The 20,977-nt window shown below is 56.6% G+C and overlaps 2 protein-coding genes across 9 annotated transcripts in view; one reads left to right on the top strand and one right to left on the bottom strand.

Annotated features, from left to right (window-relative positions):
* The window catches only part of PDCL (phosducin like), a 242,491-nt gene that overhangs the window by 59,690 nt on the left and 161,824 nt on the right, over positions 1–20,977 (bottom strand). The gene's annotated exons all lie outside the window — the stretch shown is intronic.
* Positions 1–20,977, top strand: part of DAB2IP (DAB2 interacting protein) — an 85,065-nt gene that overhangs the window by 46,239 nt on the left and 17,849 nt on the right. The window contains exon 1 of one of the 8 annotated variants that reach the window (XM_063316556.1): positions 6,452–6,540. The exons of 6 other annotated variants lie outside the window; for them this stretch is intronic. The gene's annotated coding sequence lies outside the window, so the exon portion shown is untranslated. Of the gene's footprint in view, positions 1–6,451; positions 6,541–18,826; positions 18,944–20,977 lie in introns of those variants that run through there. One more of the 8 variants, XM_063316554.1, reaches the window with a different exon arrangement.

Below are 20,977 nucleotides of genomic sequence, written 5' to 3'. Positions count from 1 at the left end.
AAAGAGGTGACGTAGAGACCCTTCACGGCCCATCCCCTTGCCTTAAAGCTTCATAGGTGCCTTTTAAGAGTAGTAATTGGAGCGGGGGGAATTCAATTTTCAAATTTCTGTGTGGAGAAGTTCCCTCTTTCCTGCCAGCTGCAGGCCTTCCACAGTTTCTGAATTTCTGTGCCGTGTCCGGAAGGCACCGCTGTGCTGGACCTGAGCGGAGGACGTGCTTCTTAAGCCAAGCAGCTGCCGGGGTGAAGGCCTGAACCTGGTTTGTTTAAAAGCTGAGGAGGCTGGAGAGACCCTGTCCATGGCTGTCCAGGAAAGAGATCAGCCAGGGGTCTGGGCTTTCCATCCTCTGAACTTGTCTTCCCGGATCAAGAGGTCCATCCGGGTGGGTCTCCCCCTTGGAAAACCTGCTGCCATTCAGGTGTTTTGGGCTGAGGCTCAGTTCAGGCACTAGGAGACCCTCCCAGGACCATCTAGCTTGTGCGTGGGGGAGACACGATGCTAAAGCCACCTCAGTGGAGTTGTGTACTGGTGTTTTGTGCGCAGTTTTGTGTCTCCTCCTTTTTGGGTGTTGACAAAAGGCCGTGAAGGGAGGCAAACCCACCAATGTGCTGCGTTACCAACACGTGGGGCTGGGGACACACAGCAGAGACGGCAAGGTGATGCTCTCTGGCTTCCAGACACCCTGTAATGGATCAGAAACCATCCCAAAGAACACGCAGTTGATGGGCTTCTGGGTGGGTGAGGAAGCCGCGAGTGAAAGGGGTGATTCCTGCCTGCTTCCCTCCCAGAATTAATTATGACTGGCAACGAGAGGGCTCATTTAATCTTGGTAACTCGATTGCCCCCGAGGGATGGCTTGTTTTGCTCAATGCTCCATCACCTCAACGCTGCTCTTCTGGGCTCCCTGGAGAGGAGCAGGAGTGGCTGATCAGATCAGATTGGAGGGCCCTCTTGGCAAATCCGGCAGGGCTCGACTTCCCTCCCCAGGCAAGTGAAACGGAGCCTCCATGTGCAAGGGCAGCCTGTCGCCGGGCCATCGCACTCCACCCCACCTGCAGCCTTCCCCATGGGGGCATCTCGAGTGGCAGAGCCCACCTGGGGTGGCTCCGGAGCCTCGTACAGAACCTGCCAGTCCACCCATCCCGACGCCCCTCCCACTGCAGCAGCAGGGGTACGTTATGCCGGGTGCCTCCTTTAGGGCGAGTTTTTGTACCGATTTTGGCTGCCTGGCTGTGGCTGCACAGGGTGATGCAAGAAGCATTTATTTATGAGAATAAATAAATACACGGGGGAAAGGGAAGAACAGCACCCCAAGGAGAGACCTCCAGTTGCAGGAAGGCTCTGCCCCCGCCACCATTCCAGAGTCATCCACCAAGTCAGAGAAGAAACAGCCGGGCAGGAGGTTGGGTGAGGTGCCAGGTGTCAGGCCAGGGCCATGTTGGAGGAGCCCAAAGGCCAGATGGGTGGCCATCAAGGGATGGGGCCCCGGGGCTTTGGGGTGATGCCGCCTGTCCTGGAAAGTCTTCTGCTGCAGTTCCTTCAGCAGCACAGCCCTGCAAGGGGCTCCCTTGTTGCTGCCCAGAACAGCCGAGGGGGCTAAAAGGCCGAGAGCGAAGAAGAGGGCAGAGAGGCCGCTTGGTTAGTGCACAGGCGATGGGGGAAGGGGGCTGCCGGCTCTTTCAGGAAAGCCCTCCCGCGGGGCATTGGGTCTAGAGTGCCCCTGGACATGGAGGCTCTACGGAGCCCAGTGCTTCCCGGATCTTGTCTTTCATTATCCCAAACTGCTTATCAGAAAGTCCCTTCTTAAAAGCATTTTAAGTCCATTGAAATGTCCTTGTTGGGATTGGGTAATGGGTCCGTGTGTCGTTACCCACAGAAAAACCACTTTTACCCAGTCTGGGGTAATTTACCCAGGTTTGGGAAGCACTGACGTAGCCCCTTTCATAAATGTGTCCAGCCCCCTTGGGGAGTGCTCTCGAGGATGTTGCATGGGATTTGACTCTACCAAGAGTGGGGTGCCCTCCCAGGCAGCCAGGGAGGCCCATTTTGATGGGACAGGAGCCACCGCCCCTTCAGGCAATCTGCACCTTTGTTTGTCCTGCAAGATCCAGGCTCTGCCGCCTTTGTTCCGAGGAAGCGCAAATAAGCATAAATAACTTCCCCTCCGCCTTGTTTTTAATCCTTCCAACGATCTGCCACACGGCTTAGGCTTGAGAGGCAGCAGCTGCGTTCACAAAACACTCGGAACCAAATCCGGTAAGCTCCCTTTGCGGAACACCCCACCTTTGCTTAGTTTTCGTTTTTGCTCTCTTGCACGCGTGGCTCAGGCTGTCCTGCAGACCTGGCAGGTAAACGGATTCGGTAGCCAGGCTGTGTGGACAGAGCTGTTGACAGCTTCCCCCAATTCAGGGGATCGGTGACATATTGAGGGGTTCTGTGAACCCGGCCAGTTGTGCTCTGTAAACGGTGTGTTTTGGATTTAGCGTGTTGCAGAGACACCGTCGCCGTGTCTTACTCTACAACCTCGCCTAAGCAGCCCTTGGCTTAGGAAGCAGGCATTAGCTGCCCCTGTGCCAGAGCCGGGAAAGAGGTGGGGCCCCTTGGAGCCGAGCAGGTGGAGGGAAAGCGACCTGTGCCCCACTTCCTTTGGCTTCTGCCAGAGCGGCTGCAGGTTGTAGCAAGCTGACGGGCGAAGGGAAAATGCATCACAGCCGGGAATTGTGGGAGAGAGAATGTGCTGATCTGACTCTCAGAAATATTAATTCTCCTGAGAGCAGCAGCAGCAGCAAGTCTGTTGCCTTGTCTAGGAGGGTGTAACTGGGGGGGGGGGGCAGGAAGGGCACGCCTGGGCCAGAGGCTGGGGGGCACCTGAGTGTACCGCACAGCTGGCTCTGGACGGAAGCCTCCCAGCTCTGCGCTTCCTGTTTCACTGGGCTCTGATGCATCAAGACTCGCAGGCCCTCTAATCCCCGGGCAATGCAATCTCTCTGCTGTGAGGTCACAGAGTTATGGTCAGGGGTGGTGAATGGCCGGGGAAACGGTGGCTTGGCTCAACGCTCAACCCTTTTGGAACGCAGCACATCTCGAAATGATTGCTTCACAATTAAGCCGTTCACCCATCATGCAAAGAAGGAGTTGGAATTATGTTTGCAAATAAGGATGTGCGTGCACTTAAAAAAAATGGGAGGGAACAGATTTCTGAACGAACATACGGCTGCCGACGCGAGGTGGAATGACCAGATCCCTCAGTCCCATCTTGGATCTCCGAGGAGTTCAAAATACCTTCAGACTCTGTGTCCTGGATTCATCCAAGGGGCAGTCTCTTTTAGCCCAGAGAGCGTTCGGCATCCCAGGGAGGAAATGCCACATCTGGGGCATCCCCAGGCAAGTCAGCCATATTTAGCCTCGGCAGAACAGGGGAGCTGCCCACATCACACTGACCGCAGATGGGCCCTATAATTTTCAGCTGAAGAAAATCACATCCGGCCTCTCCCTTAGAGTTGAAAGGCAGCAGATGTTGCCGTGTGTCCAGATGAGAGTTCTCTCCGGCACACAGGCTCCGAATCCCAAGCCAACTCGGGAAGGGCGCTGAGCTTCCTTGGATGCCCTGGAGTGGCCAAGGCCTGCCTTTGCCCTTGGCAGGACCTGAGGTGGAGAGCCAGGAGATGCCCTTGATGAGGGGGGCACAACTCCAGGCCTCGTGTGGCATGCAGAGGGACGCTGTCCCAAAGGCTCATGTGGGGAGGAGCAAAGGGAAGGTGTGCCTCCCACCGCTTCCTCCAAGCACGTTGGAGGCAGGCAGGGAGTGCTGGGCGTTTCCAAATCCAGGGGCCGAGCAGGTAAGAGCAGGAAGCCCCCCCTCCTGCAGGCTTGCCGGTCTTTGAGACTCCAGCTTCCCCAAAGCTTTGGGCCAGGGCCAGGCTGCTGCCCTTGTGGGACAGCGACGGGTAGGAACATCAGCTTCAACAACACCCAGATTTAAAGGAGATGACTTTGGGGCTCTTTTCGGAAAAGTGGCAGCATGCTTCAGAGGTGGGTGTCCACCACAAGGAGACCCTCTTTGGCTCTGGAGGCGCTAAGGATACAGGGACAAGCCATGTGCTGAGAACTTGCTGCCCCCTCCTTCCAAAAGGATATTCAGCTGGAGTTGCACCCCCTGCCCCCTCAGCTTTGCCATTTGGGCTCTGCTGATGGAAATAATTTCAACCCAGCATGAGGCCGTCTCTTGCTGGCCCCCCTCCTCTTGAGCCAGTGCATGGACTCGCTGTGGATGGGGGCCCTTCTGCTCACTCCCCCCCCCGTGGCTGGACTTTGCTACACCGAGCAGCCCCTGCCCTCTCCTCTGGCTTCCCTGCAGCCACGTCCACCTTTGCCTGCCCTTCGGCCTTGGCTTCCAGAGATGGGCCCTTGCTTGGCACGGGGAAGGCCTTGAGTACGGGAAGAGTCAAGGGAGGCCTTTTCTGCTGGCCGTCAGAGGAGGGGCAAGATCCAGCCAACGTGGGGCATCCGCCAACAGAAGTTTGCTGCTCTGATGCTACCAACTCCAGAGCCAGAAGAATAAAGCATCCGAGGAAACATTTACAGCTTGACAATAGAGGAACAGAGCCAAGGCAGAGTGGATCGTGTGGCGACCAAACGGACGCTCCTCCACCACCTTTCCTGATTCAAGCAAGCAGCTTCTCACAGGTGCCCCCCAACACAGCCACCCTGCTTCCCAGAGCTCCCCACTTTGGACAACAGTCCATTTGGAACAATTAGGGGTCCCCACCCCATGCCGAAGCCAGCGCTCGGTGGGCTGCTGCCAGAAGCGGCTCTTGTGAAAGATTCCCTGACATCAGCATTAAGTCTGCTCCATTAACTTTTAATTTGCAGGCCTGCTTTTGGAAGACAAGGCCAGGTTGGGTAGCTGTTGCAATAATAATAATAATAGCAATAATAATAATAATAATAGTCTCAGAAGGGTAACTCTTGAATGCTGTTGGCACTGAATGTCATTTCTTCTCTAGCAAAGATGAGTCAGGCCCTCCCCACCCCACCAGAAAGGACGCTCTTTTCGAAAGAAAAACAGAAATCTCGCAGCCGCCATGTTTTGGATCTGCCACACACTGCAACTTCACAGATGCCACGAAGCTCACCCACGCTGTTTACCTTCCGGCAGTCTGTTTGTGCCTGTTGCCAATTAGTTGCAGATGGGTGTCTGTTCTCCTCCAGCAACCTGGATAAACACAAAGAAGGCAGAATCTGCCCGGCCCGGATCCTGGCTGCTGCGCACGGGGCCAAACCAGGCAGGAGATGAACCTCTGTGATTTGGGATTGTTCTGGGCTGCGTTGGCATCTGTTCTGCAGAATGGGCAAGGTGAAGGAGCTTGCGGCTGGAGGCCAGGGAGGATCAGCTGCCTTCCTGGTGGTTTTTATCTTGCCAAGGCCCCAAGATGGAAAAGGGCTTCCCCAGACATTCTGCCATCCAATGTACCTGCACCTGGAGATGCAGCTGTTTCCTCATGCCAAGGCCTCCAAAGTTTCAGAGGTGGAAAGGGGTGGGCTATTAAGCGGCCACCGTTCCCAGGTGGTGGCTTCTTGGTCAGGCACTCCCTCCACCTGTGGGGCCTCCAGTGCCCCTCCCCTCCTCCCATTTCCAGGGGACCTTCCTCTCTCACAGGCTGGCTTCGTTGGCAGCCCAGTCTGCCGTGGCCAGAAGATTGGCAGAGATGCACTGGCGGCCCTGCCCTGACGGCTGGATGGCTGGTGGTGGGGCCCTTGAAGAAGGGCCACACGAAGCTGTCCCAGCATAGGGTCCCTTCCTCACCTCCAGCCAGGTGCAGTCGCGGGGCTGCCCTCCTTCCGGCACTTTCTAAAGTTGGGCGCGCCTGGCCTGGGGCTCTTTGTTCTCGGGACGCTCGCGGAAAGGGCACCGGCGGGGCAGCGGCTGGACCGAGGGCCCGAGCGGAGCAGGGAGGGACCCGGAGCTCGGCGGGGTGGCAGCGCCAGTCCGAAGCCGGGCTGCCAAGCCAGCAGCAGAGCCGGGCTCCGGACACGGTCGCTCGGGAGCCTCTCCTCCGGATCGCGCGGCGCCTCCTTTGCCTGCGGCGGCCGATGCCATCCCCGCCGGCAGAGCGCCTCTGAGCATCTGCAGAGAGCCCCGCGCGAGTGGGCGAGCGCGGCCTGCGTTGCGCCCGGGCTTCTGGCGGGGAAGGGGCGCCCCGCCGTAGCAGCGCCCGCAGCGCCGGCCCGGCCTTCCCTCCTCCCGCTCGGGATTCCCAGCCGGGGTCGAGGAGGGGCGGGCAGCTGGGCAGGCGAGGGGCCGGGCGAGCGAGCCTTTGTCTCCTCCCTTCCCGCGGAAGCCGGCGAGGCGAGGCGAGGCGGGGCGGGGCGGCTGCAGCTGCGGGCGGGCCGGGGGCCTCCGCCGCGCGCCCCTCGCCCACAGCCTGCCCCTCTGTCGGCGGCCGGAGCGCCATGGTGGAGGGCGGCGGCGAGGCGAGGCGCCTTCCCTGCCCCAGAACAACTTTCCCGGCGGCGGCGGCGGCGGCTCCGGCTGCCAAGGTGAGGCGCTCGCTCGCTCGCTCGCCCCGTCTCCTGCGGCCGGGCCGACCCAAGCCGGGCGCGCCCGGCCTCGCCTGCTTCCCCCTCCCCCGTCCCTCCCCTCGGAGGGCGCGCGCCCGGGCGGTTGCGAGTCCGGTCGGTCGGTCGGTGCGCGGTAGCTGTGGCCGCGCGTCCTGCTGCGGGAATGGGCACCGCCGCGGGGTCCCTTTTCGCCCCAGCCGCTAACTTGAGGAGGTACCCCGACTTGTACGTTTGTTAAGAGCTTCGCGTCCGCCTGTAGAAGCGCGAAGCAGGAACGCGCCGCGACCCGTCTGGTCTGGCCGGTAGACCAGGAGCGCTTCCCTTCGCCTTGAGAGGGCCAGCTGGGGGAGGCCTAGAGCCCCACTCCTGGCCCTGCGTCCCGGCGACGAGCGGGTGTTGCTGCGGCTGCGAGAAACGGGGTGTGCTCGGCGCTGTCCAGCTGGGGTGGGAGTGGAAGCGGGCGCCGGCCTCCAGAAGTCCGGGCCGAGAATTTCGGGTTGGGGTTGATCTAAAGATACCCCCTCTGTCCCTGAAAGCTGCGGACAGGTAGAGGTTCCACAGGTGTCGATTTTTGCACAGACCCAGGTTGGAAAACCTGCACCAACCAAATTTCTGCTGCTTGTTCAAGGCAGACCCCTGCTCCCCCCACCCCCCACATGCTTAGCACCGAATTAGCAGCATATTTTCTTTCTAGTGCACGAAGGACCCTTCCAGAGGGTGACGGAGGTCGGCCTGTGGCTTTTGGTGTCTGATTTTGGGTCATGTCTGGCTCCCCGGCAAGCAAGCCGCTGTGAATATCTAATTACGGCATGGCTGCTTCTGCAGAATTAAAGCAACCAGGCCAGTCTGTCCAGGAGGACAGCTCTGCTTGCGTTTGTGTTGTGGTGTCCAATTGTTGTTGCGGTTCCCACCCTTCCTGTGCCGCTTGCACCCCCCCCACACCCTTGACTGATGGCTCTTGGCCATCTGAGTCAGCCCAGGGGTGGTCAGGGGATTCAGAGTTTCTCGGGAGGGGGGTACTCAGGCAAGGGCAATGTAATCAGGTGTTTGGATGGATTGTAGGGAGGGCTGAACACCAGATTAAAAAACTGGGGGTGGGGGGTGGGGGGAGAGAAGCACACTTCTTTCTGTTTACTCTCCCCGCAGGCTACTTTTTTTCCATAGTGTTACAGCATTCATTTCTGACCACCAGTAAGGTTTCGCTAAGGGCCCGGGGATGCCTTTGCTGGCCTTGCAGCCCTTTGAGATTTCAGGTGGGGATGGGGTGGGGTGGGGTGGGGTGGAAGAGGGGCAGGGAGGCTCCTGCTGAGGATATCAGGTGGAGGCAGGGGTGAGGGTGGCGGAGAAGGGGCTGCCGAGGGATTTATGGCAGGGAAGTGGGGACGAGCTGGCGTGCCAAAGCAATAAACAGAATGACTTCCTTGGAGTCCACTGAGAAGGTGGCGGTGACATTGTAGAGCAGGAGCTGCTGAGCCTGTCACAGCTCTTTGGCGGGATTGCTCTGCCGTTGGCTGGGTGGGTGGGGGAATGGCCTGCTGGTATGCTACTGGGCCGCCTTTTCCACCCCCTGCCCGTTTTTGCCACCCTCAAGGATAGCTGAGGCAGCCCCGAGGACTCTGCCAGAAGGGAGCCTTCACTGAGGGAGTGGTGGGTACCAGTGGGGGCCTGCAGATCCCAGCCTTGGAAAAGACCCCCTTCGTTGGCGTCAGCCAAGCTGGCCTGGCTGTGAGGACAGGCGCAGGAAGTGCCCTGTCAGCTGGCAATGGACGATTAATTCGTTGCAGGTTTCTCTTCCTCTCATCCACTCATTGATTTAGCCCGTTGGTCCCCCCCTTCCCACCCTCTCCTGGCGGAAAAAGAGCCCTCTTCTGGCGAGGGAGCCAGGAGGATCAATAGTCTGGGAGTCACAGCCATAAATGCGTGCAAGTCCCAGCCGCAGGATCCGTTTCCTCCTCTTTCAAGCCACTCTGAAGCTGTAGCTCAAGGCTTGCTCCTTTGGGGTGGGGGGGGGGGAGGCAGAACAATCTCCAGTTAAAAGATCCGCTGTTTTGCAGTGTTTTCCCCCAAGGTGGCTCATGAAAAGCTTGATACGGATTTGCCGAGAGGTGTAGGGACGTCAGCTGGCCAGACCGAGCAATTCGGAGACATGTTCCCACGTCGTGTTAACTGTGGGTTGGTTTTAAGCATGGGTAGGGTAGAGGCCTGGCTCCCGCTGAAAGTTAAGCCACAGCGGCTGCAGCCTGTCGAGTAAAGCACTAAGCTAAGAGCGTCTCCATGTGTGAACAAAGTTGAAGGCCTTCTGACTCGCAAAGGGCTGAACAGCCCTGGGAAGACTGGACTATGTCTTTTACCTTTTCCCATTATTAATCCCCGCTTTGGTTTCAACATACCTGGGCAGAAGGTTGTGGTGTGAATGTCTAAATAAACAATAATCGGTGGCTTTTTTCCCCAAAACGTCTTTGTGCCAGAATAGTCTATCTGAGGGTTGAGATGGCTGAAGGTCAACAGCAGTGTCCTTTTGCAACCCCCGCCCCCCAAAAAACCCTGTGTTTTCTCTTTCTTTTTCTGCAAAGCAGAACTTTATTTACTTATTTAAAAGCTTTATATGGCTACCCATCTTAAGCAACTCCGGGCAGCTCAAACAACAATAAACCCAGTAAGTATGAAGTGGAAGTATAAAACAATAAAATGAACTCTGGTGACGAAGTCCAGGTGAAGGAGTTACCACCTGCTGAGCAGGAAGAAGTGATAAGGGCCTTTGCGAGGGCTTGGGAGGACATGCAGGCCTGGACTCTGCCCCCTTGGGCCCCCTTCACTGGAGCCAGCATGGTGCATGGGCACCGGGGGTGCCCGGTCTTGGGGGGACCTTGCCCGTGGACAGCCCTTCAGGGAAGTCCCCACGTGCGTGGGTGGGATCGGGTCCCTCTCCAACTGGGAGATGGAAGGGACAGGAGGGTCGTCTGGCCTCCAAGTAAACCATCCTCAGGAGCTGTCCAGCCTCTTCCTCAATGCTCCAGAAAGTGCTGAGCCGGCAAGATCTCTGACAGAAACTGCAGAACAGAGTACTTTTTTAACCTCTTCCCTGCCTGGTTGCCATTTTTTGCTTTCTGGTAGCCTCTGAGAGGACCAAGAGGGAGCAGTCCAGGGGATGATGGAGAAAGCATCTTCTCTCAACTTTTGGTCTCTTGCGGTTATTTATTTATTTATTTATTTATTTATTTAATTTTATTTATCAAATTTATCACCGCCCATTTCCCCAGAAAAGGGACTCTGCATGGCTCAGAGGGCAGAGGAGCACCTGAGGGCGAGGAGAGGTGGCCCGTTGGCTCTGCAGCTGTCTGCCCCTGAGTGTCAGGCCCGGCGGGGTGGCGGGCTTGGAAGGAGCCTGGGCTGCCCCTGCCACGGGCTCTGCCTAAACACACCCAGCTCGGTTCCCAATTTAATCCAAATCCACAGGCTTCCAAATAACCTGCAGAGTGGACAGCAGTTCCTTTTTGATTTCATACATCTCTCAACCCTGCGGTGCAGACCTCCCATCCCATACAGAAAGGGCCCATCCGTTGTTATCAGCCCCTGCAGCCAGGCACGGCTCTTCACACTCCGGCACGTGTGTTTTCGGCCCATCCTTTGGAGATGCAGCCAAAGGAGGGGTTCGGCCCGGAGTCCCAGCCCTTCTTTCCTGGGGGGGGGGGGGGTGAGGACTCGGGGAAACTGCCAAGGCCCACCTTCAGAGCAGTTCCACCCGGACGGCGGCGTCTGACCCCCCACCCCTATTAATGGAATGGCTCCTCTCCTCCCGCAAGGGGTTAAGCGGGCTGGCTGGGCCCAAGCCTTCCCGGGACTGTTCCTGCGGACGGACGGCATGCCGGAACAGTTTCCTGAGGCCAGAAGCAGCTGGGCTGGGAGCCAGGCCCTCGTGCACAGAGGCCAAGCACTCACTCCATACAAGGAGGTGGTCCAAGGACTTCCTGTCTGGGGCCGGGGTGAGCATCTCCCAGCCTCCCCTCCCCCCCCCCCCCGTGGCATCTGGAAGCTCTCTCATGGCATGGCAGGGGATCCTTCCAACTTGGCTGGGTAAGGTTGGCTTCCCCCAAAGAGGCCCGGGACTCGGCCGGGGTGTGGAGAGGGTGACTGCACGCTGAGTGCCTCTTCCTCCCTGGTGTGTTGCCCATTCCTTCCTCCGTCCTTGCGCTTTCTCCGCCACGAAGCACAGAAGCTCCCCCAAGGCTTGCAGATAAGAGCCGCGAGGAGAGGGGCGGTTGTGGGCCTGTGATCCAGCCCCCTGGACCTGACTGGGGGCAACCCAGGTTAGCCGGGGGGTGGGAAAGGGGGCACGCCAGACCTCGCCTCTTTGCAGACGGTGTGGGAGCTCACCCAGTCTTGGTATCGCTTTGCCTGCTAGATACACATGGAGCTGCATCTGCTGGCACGTCAGCTTGCGGCATCTGGATATCTTTGTTTGCAGAAGAAATGTTTGAGGGTTTTGCCACTTTGCCCATGCTCAGAAGTCCTCTTCTCTTTGCTGTTGCTTCCTAAGATTGTTGCTTCTCAAACAGGTTAGGGGTCTACAGTCCCCTCCACAGGGACTCCTGTGAAACATTTTGGGGCGAGGAGGCATCCTTCTTAGTTGCTGTTCTGTGTTGCTCAAAAAACGTTCCATGCTCGTCTGTGGCTTGTCTGGTCTCTCTTCTCCTCCCTCCTTTCCACGTTTCCTAATTCTTTGAATTATTTTTTAAACCCGTGGCGAAAGCCTAAATCATTTCCAGGCCTCCAGATAAAGTCCCTGTTTTGCTATCCAGGGATGAAGTTGGGGCAGATGCCCATGGGAGACCTTTCTCCCAAGCGTGGGAAGGATCGGAAAACACCAAAAAGGAAAAGCTTGTTCCAGAATCAGATATTTGCAAATAACAGTTAAAACTAGGTCACTTTGCATACAGTGAGGGTGTGTGGAGTAAAATGTTTGCAAGAAAGAACATTCTCTCTGGGGATTTTCAAATCTGATGCAAATCTGCAGCCATTCGGGAGACCGGCCACCACCTTCCTGGCCTGGCCGGTTCCCGATTTACCAATCTTTCCGCCTTTTGGGAAGCAGAGCATCAGAAAGCTAAGGAGGATTTCTCTCCTTGGTGAGGCTTCCAAATATTCTTGGCCTGCAGATTTTGGTCACATGGGAAAGAATTTGAGCATATCATGTTGCAGCACCGCCCATCGCAGGAAAGTGGATTTGGAATTCCTGAGTTGCTTCACTTTTTTTCCACAGCTGGCGAAGGGGAGCTTTGCATCTGGGGAGGGCAGAACACCTCAGGGGGTTCAGGGCAACTGAGCCACAGGAAAGGCTGCCCCTTGCGCTGCTGGCCGCTGCGCTGAATGTTACATTGTTTTTAATGCTGGAAGCTGCCCCGAGTCATGCTCAGGGGCCATAGGAGTGGACCTTATAAATAAATAAAATTTGCTCCCTTGGTGTTCTCCATGGCAGAGTCAGGGCAAGGTGTTCCAGTGATTGCATCCTTCTTCAATTCTATCGGTGTCTGCACGGGGAGGGCTCAAAGACCCCGGGATAGATGGCGGCATCTCGTCCAATTTCCCCCTTGCTCTTGCGAATGGCATCCGCACCCAGGCACCCAAGCCGGGGCTGGCCACCAATTGCAGTATTTAGCTCAGGCCTTGAAATCCCAAGTTTTTCCTCCACGGTCGCTCTGGAGGCTAAAGGTTATGCAGCACTGCCGTCTTTGGTGTGTTAATTCACAGTTATTGTTGCTTCTCTACCTTGGTTTTAATTTATGGCAAAGCTGGTAGGGTGTAGAGCCGGTTCTGAGTGGGGTGAACAAGAAGTCTTGTGAAATGAAATGAAATAAGTAAATAGGTAAAAAATAAAAATGCTGAAATGCACATCAAGCGGAGGGGAGGCACAACTCTTTTTTTGTTTGTTTTGCAAAATTGTCCAGGTAGGAAGAAATTGGTCAGCCAGATGGTTCTGCGGATGTAAGAAGCCTGTCCTTTGAAAAATGGAGGCTCCATTTGGTTCTCTGGAAGCCCCCCAGCTCCTCCCCACCTGCCCCGCCTCCTATGGTCAGTTTAAAGTGCCCTGAACTGGACCATGTGGCCTTAGATTGCCAACTGGTGACGTTTGGGGGAGTGAGGATCCAGCTGACCTTTTTCTTCTGTACAGGCTTTGCCAAAAGGCATCCCAGGTGCTGACCAGAACTGTCCCTTTACCCCCCAAACACCCCTCCCTAATCGGTGCTCTTGACTGAATGCCTCTGTCCGCCAGCATTTTGGAGTTGCACCAAATAATCAATTTTCGGGCTGGGACCTGTTCCCTCGGCCTCTCCCTTTGCTAAAAGCAGCCCCCTCCCCTTTTCCAGGGCAATTCATTTTTGCAAGAGGTGGGGTGGGAACATTATGGAATCCATGTCACTGCTCCACCATGATTCATTAACGATAAATTAATATCTAGTTTACAGAACCATAATGCTGTCGAGCAGCGCATCTCAGCCCCTCACTTGGGTTCTTTCGCTTTCTATGGGCTTGACAGCACTGCGTGTTTAAAAATTGCTTTGTTGGTCCCCAAAGTAATTTGACAAGTCTGTCAGCTATTGATTAAAAAAAAAATGCTACCTGAAATTATTCAAGAAGACTCAGGATGACTTGGGGCATTAGACAGAAAGTGTGTTTGTGTGTGTGTGTGTGAAGTTTGACAGGAAGATGTCAGAAAGCAAATACGTTTCTGAAATGCTTCAGTGGAAAGGTCGTCACAGCTCTGAAGGGAGATGGAGCCGAGATGCTTGGTTGGGGCTGTTAAGAGGGTGAGGAAGGCATGTGCTGAATCAGTAGGATTTGGAGGACCGAGGACCATCGTCCTGGAACAGGGAGGGAGACCCGGGGACCACAGTTCAGCAGTGAGAACGTCTGTCTCTGAGAAAGGGAAGCCCCTCTGGTCATCTGCTCCCTTTGCTACCTGGACTGGCGGGGCAGTGGTGCCAGGGTGCCAGGATCGAGGCCGGGTGCCTTGAGAAACCCACATGTGGTCCCCTCCTCCCCTTCAGCAGGATATCCACAAGCCTCCAGAAAAAATCTTCTTTTGCAACCAACGACTGTTGGCAAAGAGGGAGGAGTAGGAAAGGGGCAGCAGGAAGCAGAAAGTTGTGTCCCACCTAGCCGGCAGCCAGATTCAGACCTGGGGTAGGGAGAGCGCAGCACCCACCCTGCATGGTAGGCCCTTTGCCCAGGTCCTCAGTGCAGCTGCAACCTTTCAAGGCTGAGGAGGTCTGGGTTGACCAGGTGGAGCCAGGAAAGCACATTCCTGCTTTCCTGAGCCAAGGCAGTTCCTGTAAACTTTCGTTTTTCTCCTGGGAAAGGGGAGAAAGCTTGGGACGGCTCATTCTGGAGGCTTCCAGGGAGCCCCAGGATCCCCCCCCAATCCTGTTAGTTGGGTGCCCCTGTTCAAGGGGAAAGCCCCCCTGCCCCGGCATGGGAATGAGATCATTTTGCCCTCTGGATCCCAGGGGAGGCTGCCTTCCTCTTGTGCCCTAGGATAGATCCACACAAGCTGAGTGTTCAGCTGTGGCTGATGGGGGGGGAGGGGGGAAGGACCAGTGGGTCTTAGACTGTCAGGGAACAGGGACATAAAACCAGGGAAAATTAAAATAGCTGCCTTCACCTCCCGCTTCTCAAAACTGTTTGACTGCCCTGGCAGGCGAGGGTGGCTGGCTGCAGCAAGCCTTTCCTCTATCTCCCCCCTTTTCTCTCCCGGGGGGCTCAGGTTAGCCAGAGGGACAAGGCCAGGCCGGCAACCAGGAGTCTGCACACATGAGCCGGCCTGGCCGTGCGGAGCAGGAGGCGGGAATCCCTCTTTTGATTGGAATTAACCAGCCGCATCCTTGGCTGCAGGCCTCCAGCATGCTCCATTAAAGCGTCTCCCCAGGAGCTGCCCGGCCGAAGGCCAGGACCGGCTGTTGCAGGCTGGCCCGGGATCCGCTCTGGGCTGGAGCCCCTGTCCCCCCTCCCCAGGGGATGGCTGTCACCCCTGCCTGGCCGTTGGGGACGGGCAGAGGAGCTAAAGGGTTGCTGGTTGCATTTCTATTTTTTAAACGCGTGCACCCCCACCCTGCCCCACCTGTCTGCGTTGTAGACAGAAGAACGTCTCAGATAAAAGGAGACCCCCAGATCTGCAGAAAGCATTCTCCCCTGATTTTTGCTTTTCCCCCTGTGTGCAATTCATCCTCTGTTTTCCCCTGGCCCATGGATAATCAGCATTGCGCCTCCTCCTCCTTCAGAGCCTTTCCTGGTCAGAGGTGGGAGGGAGCCAGCTGCCAGCCTTGCCCGGTTTCCCTGGCAGACTGAAACTGAGGGATTTCCAAATGCCACCTCCCCGTGCCTCCATTTGAGCCGCACCCAGAGCATGCCCAGGTCATTGTGCTCCAACGTGCTGGCCCGGTGCTTGAGAGCCGAAATCCTGCTTGGGTTGAGTGCCGGATTAAGGGAGGCTGCAAATTATCTTTGAAAGAGTAGGAACAGATTCCAAAAGAATCTTTCTTTTCCCCCCTCCTTTTTTTATATTGTATATAAATAAATTAATAAATTTCTGGGGACCAGAGAGCTGATAGTAACCTTGGTGGACAGAAGTTCTCCCAACAAGGGAGAACTTTTTAGGCCTTAAAAATATAGGGAGGCAACCCACATTTTTTGGTTAAAAGCAGCAGCAGAATGAAAATGGCCAAGGAGGCAGGTTGGGACTGGAAGACCAGAATCTCATCAGATTTTTCTGTATCTTTTCCCAGTTTTGTGACAGCTTGAAGTGCGTGAGAGCGTACACACACACACACACACACAATCTTGTGGGCACCCAGCCACGTTCTAGGCCAGCCAGGCAGAACGCCAGCCAAGATTTTTTGCTTTGCTTGGGAAATAAACAGCGTGATGGAAATGAGTGGTCAGTGGCACTTTTCTGCCATCAAACCTATTTTGAACAATGCCCTGATCCTTGGGAAAACAGAGGTTGTGGGAAAGGATGCTGGGAACCAGAATTTTAGGAGCATCGCTTCCCTGCCCAGGTGCTCATCTCTGGGCCTTTCAACTTTCAGGCGCCCTGAGAAAGACTGCTTTCAGCTGGAGCAGGGGGGGGGGGCTCCTCTTCTGTTTTCCCCACCAGTATGCATTTCCTCCTCCTCCCCCCCCACCCCCGTGAATTTGTCTAACCAGGGAGCAGCAGCCGTTGCCTTGTCTTGTGGCAAGGAGTTCCACAAGCCAATTCTCTTTGGGAAAGAACTGCACATTCGTTTCGTTGGACGATGCCAGCTTCTGTTACGAAGGCAGGGAGGACAGCCCTCTCGCCTTCCTTCCAGCCCTGCTGCGCATACCAGGGTGAACCTCTAGCGCATCTCTCCTCTTGGTCCCCCGCTCCTTCCCCAGGCTTTCCAGGGCCTTGTGCCAGGGTGGTTGGGCTGGCCTGCAGTTCTCCACTTCGCAAGCAGCTGCCCTCCCCACGGCTTCTGGCGGGCCACAGGCTGGAGAAGTTGCTCCAGGCACTTCCTAGGGAGTAAGCCCCACAAAGCCCATGGAGCACCAGAGGGTGGCAAACTTACTGGCAGGGCTAAAACTGACCTGGTTTACAGGGTCCTCCTCATTTGGTTGAGTCGCTTTGGCCCCCTGCCTTACTGGCATCATCTGCGCCATGGCCTGCAGAGGTGCAGGCTGGTGCCGCCAGCAGGAAGACTCTCTTTCTCCTGGACTTCAAGAGGTCAGTCTGTGCCTTGCATCCCCAGCCTTGCTGCACACCTCTCCCCTGCCCGCGGGTGACCCACTTCCGGCCGCAGATGGGTGCCTCTGACTTGCTAAACCGGTTGGGGCACCAGAAATTCCTTGCCCCAGAGGCAGGAGAACACCCACGCCTCCCTCCCTCGGTCAGCACATTCCAGAGGCTGTTGTGGCACGACGAGGACCCAGCTGGCAGGCGGTCTGAGGAAACTTAAGTCCCTTTGCAATCAGCTCGGTCTTTTTTCTCTTTGCCAGATTTTAAAAAACGATTTTAGTTGCCGGGGCATCCAGAAGGGTGCATTTTTTAGCCCTGCTCTGGAATCTGCCGGTACAGATCCTCCTCTGGAGGAAATGCAGGTGCTGTTTCCTCTCTTGTTGGAAGCCCAACCTGAGCAGCCTGAGGCTGCCTTACCACAGTGTAAATTGCGTTAATTGTTCTGGTTTCATGTATATGTGAGGTGAGTAAAGAAGGGTCTGCCCCTCCGGGAAAACCAGCTGAATTTGGCATCTCAGTGCCAGAAGGAAATTGCCAGCGCGAGGATGGTTGCTCCTGAGCTCTGTTCTGCTGCTTATGTTGGAACTCTGGGGCTTCTCTCGCCAACAAGATGCAGCCGGTGGCACGGCAGGCTGCCGAGATGGGCAAGGACCTTGGGCTGGCTTCCCCGGGCATCGGTCCACAAGGGGAAAGATGGAATAGGTGGGAGAAGGTATGGATCCTTGGGGGTGCCGGGCAGCTTTCCTTTGCTTGGTTTTGCTGAGGAAAAAAAAGTGCAAAACACGTCCCGGGGTGGGGACTGTTTGCGTTTTTAGCGAGGGAGATGAATGCAAGCTTTCCCGAGGAGGTTGCCAGTCTTGCTGGGCAGGACAGCTCCTAATGCTAGTGTGGGAAAAGGAAAAACTCGGTGGCTGGCTAACAGACTCACAGCTTGGTTGTACAGCCTGCGATTTGTACGTTGCAGTTCCCTGCAAGCCCCTTGAGTGGAAAACCCATGGAATTTACTTCTAAGTAGACCCATACAAGATTGCTTCGCTCAGGATTAAAACTCCCATTCGCTTGGCTTGCACTGGAGCAGCAGCAGCAGCAGCACTTTGCTCATGCCCAGAGGACTGCTCTTTGATGTAAGCTCCGTATTGAAATGTTTGGCTAGTGGAAGAGAGAAATTGCTCAGGGAAGGAGTCCGATGCAGGTTTACTTCTCTTTGGAGCGAAGAGGCACCAAATTATCCTGGGATGTCCTCTGACTTCCCCTCTGTGCTTCTGAGGCCCTGAGTCGCTTGTTTGGGACAGCCCGCCTTGTAAGGCTGGGGGTCCCTCTGCAAGCCCATGAAAGGCCGCCTCTGTGCCAGGGGGAGGCCAGGCAAGGCGGGAGGAATGCCGGAGACCTGCAGAGTAAAGTTGGGAAGTCCTGCCCACCCACTTTTCCAGGGGCCAAAGCACTCTGGGGTTCGGCCATCTCCCTTTGAACGGCTTGGCACACCTGCCTAGGCAGCAACCGTGGAGGGAGCTTCTGGGCAGAGGAGAGACAGAAAGGCCTTGGATAATTGCAGATGGTTTGGGGCGTTTTTTAAAAAACCAGCGTAGCTGAAGCTCAGCAAATTGCCTCTGAGAAGCTGCAGTGCAGGAATGCCAGCGATAAATCCCTTTTTAGCTATCATGGCTAATAGCGGATGATAGTCCTTCTTGCACGCGTCTTTCTAATCCCATTTTTTAAAGAAAGCGATCTAAGCCAGCAACGGTGTGAATTCTGCAGTGACAGGCGGCACGTTTGCGTGTGACCGACTTGGCAGTCGGATCCCTCAGCCAGTGGCGGTGGGGGCCAGCGGGGCGTTTCTCCTCTCATCCCGCTCAAAACGGGTGCGCCTCTGGGGGGGGCCTGCCCCTTCCCCGCCAGGTGTCTTCAGAGCTCAGTTGGGGGTCTCCAGACCCCACGCCTCCTCAGCACCGATTCGACTTCCCCTCGGAGGGGAGCGTCTGATCCGATCAGCTCCGGTGCCCGTCCTCCATGTCGTGGGGATACCTCAGACCAGTTTCTCTGTCCTTTGGCATCTGGGAGCATCCCCTTTCATCCTTCTCGTCACCCCCGTCCCCTTTTTCTGGTTCGTGCAAGTGCAAGTGAAGTTGCAGCAGTTTTGCCCACATATGGCCTCTCTCGTCCCCTCTGGGGACACTCTGCCCACCTTTTCCAGGCGTTTCCTCTGCCCTCCGGTCCAGGTTGAAGCGCCGGGACCTCTCCCTTGCTGGTCCCCTTGTCACACCCACCCCACCCCCTCGTGGAAGGGGCCATGCCGCCTCAACGGTGCGCCCTGGCCAGCACAGGGGAGGGGGCTCGCCTGCCAGCACGCGGATGTTGACATTAACAGCAGATGTCGCTCCTCTCCCCAGCTACAGAGTGGCCAATCAGCGCCGGCGCCAGCAGGCTGCCATCGCGAGCGTCTGTGCCGCCCAGGCCGTGCCGAGAGAGGCAAGGAGAGGGTCAAAAGGAGGGGCCTGGCGGGGGTGGGGGGAGATGCCTGCTTTAGCCGTGTCTTTGGGAGAAAGAAGCTGCCCGCCTCCTGTGGCCCCACGAGGCAGATGTTCGGCGGCCCGGCACCCCTGAGCGATGATGCGACGCTGGACATCCCTTCGGGTGAGGAGACCAGAGCCGGGGGTGGCTTTTCACTCCTCCGTGTCAGAAAGGAAAGGGGAGCCCCTCCTAAGCTGGTGGTGAGACCTCCTTCCCCGCCACCGTTCCCTCTCCCTCTTTAGGGCAGGCGCCACGCTTGGAGTGCCCCTGTGCCAAGCCTGGCCTGTCCAGCTGAGCTACAGGACGTTCCCCACCCCCAGCCCCGTGGCCATTTAAGTGGGAGCCTGTCTGGGGGAGGGAGCTGGCCAGCCTGCTGGCCCTCAGCTCCTGTTTCTCCAGCAAGAAAGCCAGGAGGAAATGGGAATCAGGGTTTGTTAAAGAGTCGTAGGAGTTTTAATATTGCCCAGCCTTGCCTGGCTCCCTGTCGAAAGGCTGGGCCATCTGTTCCCTGGAAAGGGGCCTGCGATTCTGCGCTTTTCCCTTTCCAGCACCACGCGTGTCCCAGCAGCTGCTGGAGGGAGGCGGAATGCTGCTGTTCAGGGTGCCAGCCACCCAGGGAGCCCCTCCGTTACCCTACCCTTCCATGCTCCGTCCTCACAACGAATGCTTGATCGATTGATCAGCGCATTGCACACAGGCACAAATAGCTGCTCCGATGAAGCCACCTTCTTTTTGCCTCTCACCCGATTTTGGGGCTAGGTTTAAAGGAAGCATCGTCCTGGAAGAGGCATTCTCTCCTGTGGGAAGTGGAGGGAAGAATGCATCTTCTAAGATGATGTGTGTGAGGTTCTTGTTTTGAAACAAATATCTGCGCTCAATATACATACATGCATATATATGTATATACACACAAACACACAAACACCCACACATCTGCATACATTTCCTGCCTGAGCATTTGTTAGTCCATTCACACCGTGACTGTTTCTATCTATGTTTTAATCAATTAACAGATTTGTAGTGATTCGGCATTGTATTAGAACTCCTCCTCTGTAAGTTTGCCAAGCCGTTCCCACGGCCTCTTGGCCCCCCGAGGGAGGCTGGGGGCAGTGCAGTGGCGGTGGGGCTTTTTTGAGGTCTCTTGATTTGTCCCAGGTGAGGGAAGGGCTAGTCAGGGTGGCAGCATCCTGTCCTCTGTGGTCCAGGGGCACTAAGCCCCACTTCCAAGCACGGTGCCGCCTTCCCTGCCCCTTCCGTGGAGGGGGTTGGAATTGGGATTGGCGGCTGTCCAAGCTTGCAAAGCGTTCGGATGACCTGCTGGCTCCTGGGGCAAGTCGATCCGGATCTGGTGGGGGGAAAGCAGCCGAGTTCGCCTGGGTGGCAAATAAGTCAGGAGGTCTGGTGGTATAAGCTGCAGCTGCTTCCTTTAAGAAAATGGGTTAGTCACAAAAGGCGCTTGCAGGCTCCTCCTGATTTTTCAGCTGGAGGGTTTTCCAACCACTACCACACATACACACACACCCGGCCTTTTTAATGCCCACCAAGCTTTCTTCCCTGCGCCCGCTCCCCTGAGCTCAACAATAGCATTCTTCCTCCCTGCCGTGTTGCGGCCGATTCCCAACATTGTCCTAAGTGGGCGGCAAGACAGGGTGTCCCACAACGGGCTTCCTCTCTTGGGGGCAGAAGGAAAAGGGGGCTGGACCACTCTCAGCCCCGCCAGCTTCCCATCCAAGGTCCCCGAGCGAGTCTCCCCAAGAGCCTAGAGCCTGGAGGGGCTGGCCCTCAGTGCACCCGGCTCAGAATCAGAGCCCCCCTCCCCCAAAAAAGCAGGTTGGAAAGAAATCACCAGCCAGAGGGAGGACTTCACGTCCCTGGGGATGCCAGGACCGGCCCCTGAAGTCATGCCGCTGCTGCCCCCCAACGAAGACCCCCCCCAACTCAGTCCAACCCAGAGCACCCTGCTTTTTCCGCATGGTGGGGGGGAACTTCCGAATTCCCGGCTTTGCGTCCTTCCCTTTGTCTGGCGTCGGACTTTTCCTTCCGTTGCCGTTGCAGATGGGCTGTCTGTCGCCCCGAGTGCCGGTGGGTGGGCGGTGCGCATGCGGGAGATTTATCCCTTTATTGAAGAAGACAAATCTCGGCGGCAGCTGCTTCCGT

Source organism: Candoia aspera, chromosome 16, assembly GCF_035149785.1.
Source record: "Candoia aspera isolate rCanAsp1 chromosome 16, rCanAsp1.hap2, whole genome shotgun sequence".
Lineage (NCBI taxonomy): Eukaryota > Metazoa > Chordata > Lepidosauria > Squamata > Boidae > Candoia > Candoia aspera.
This window is presented reverse-complemented; position numbering and strand designations above follow the sequence as displayed.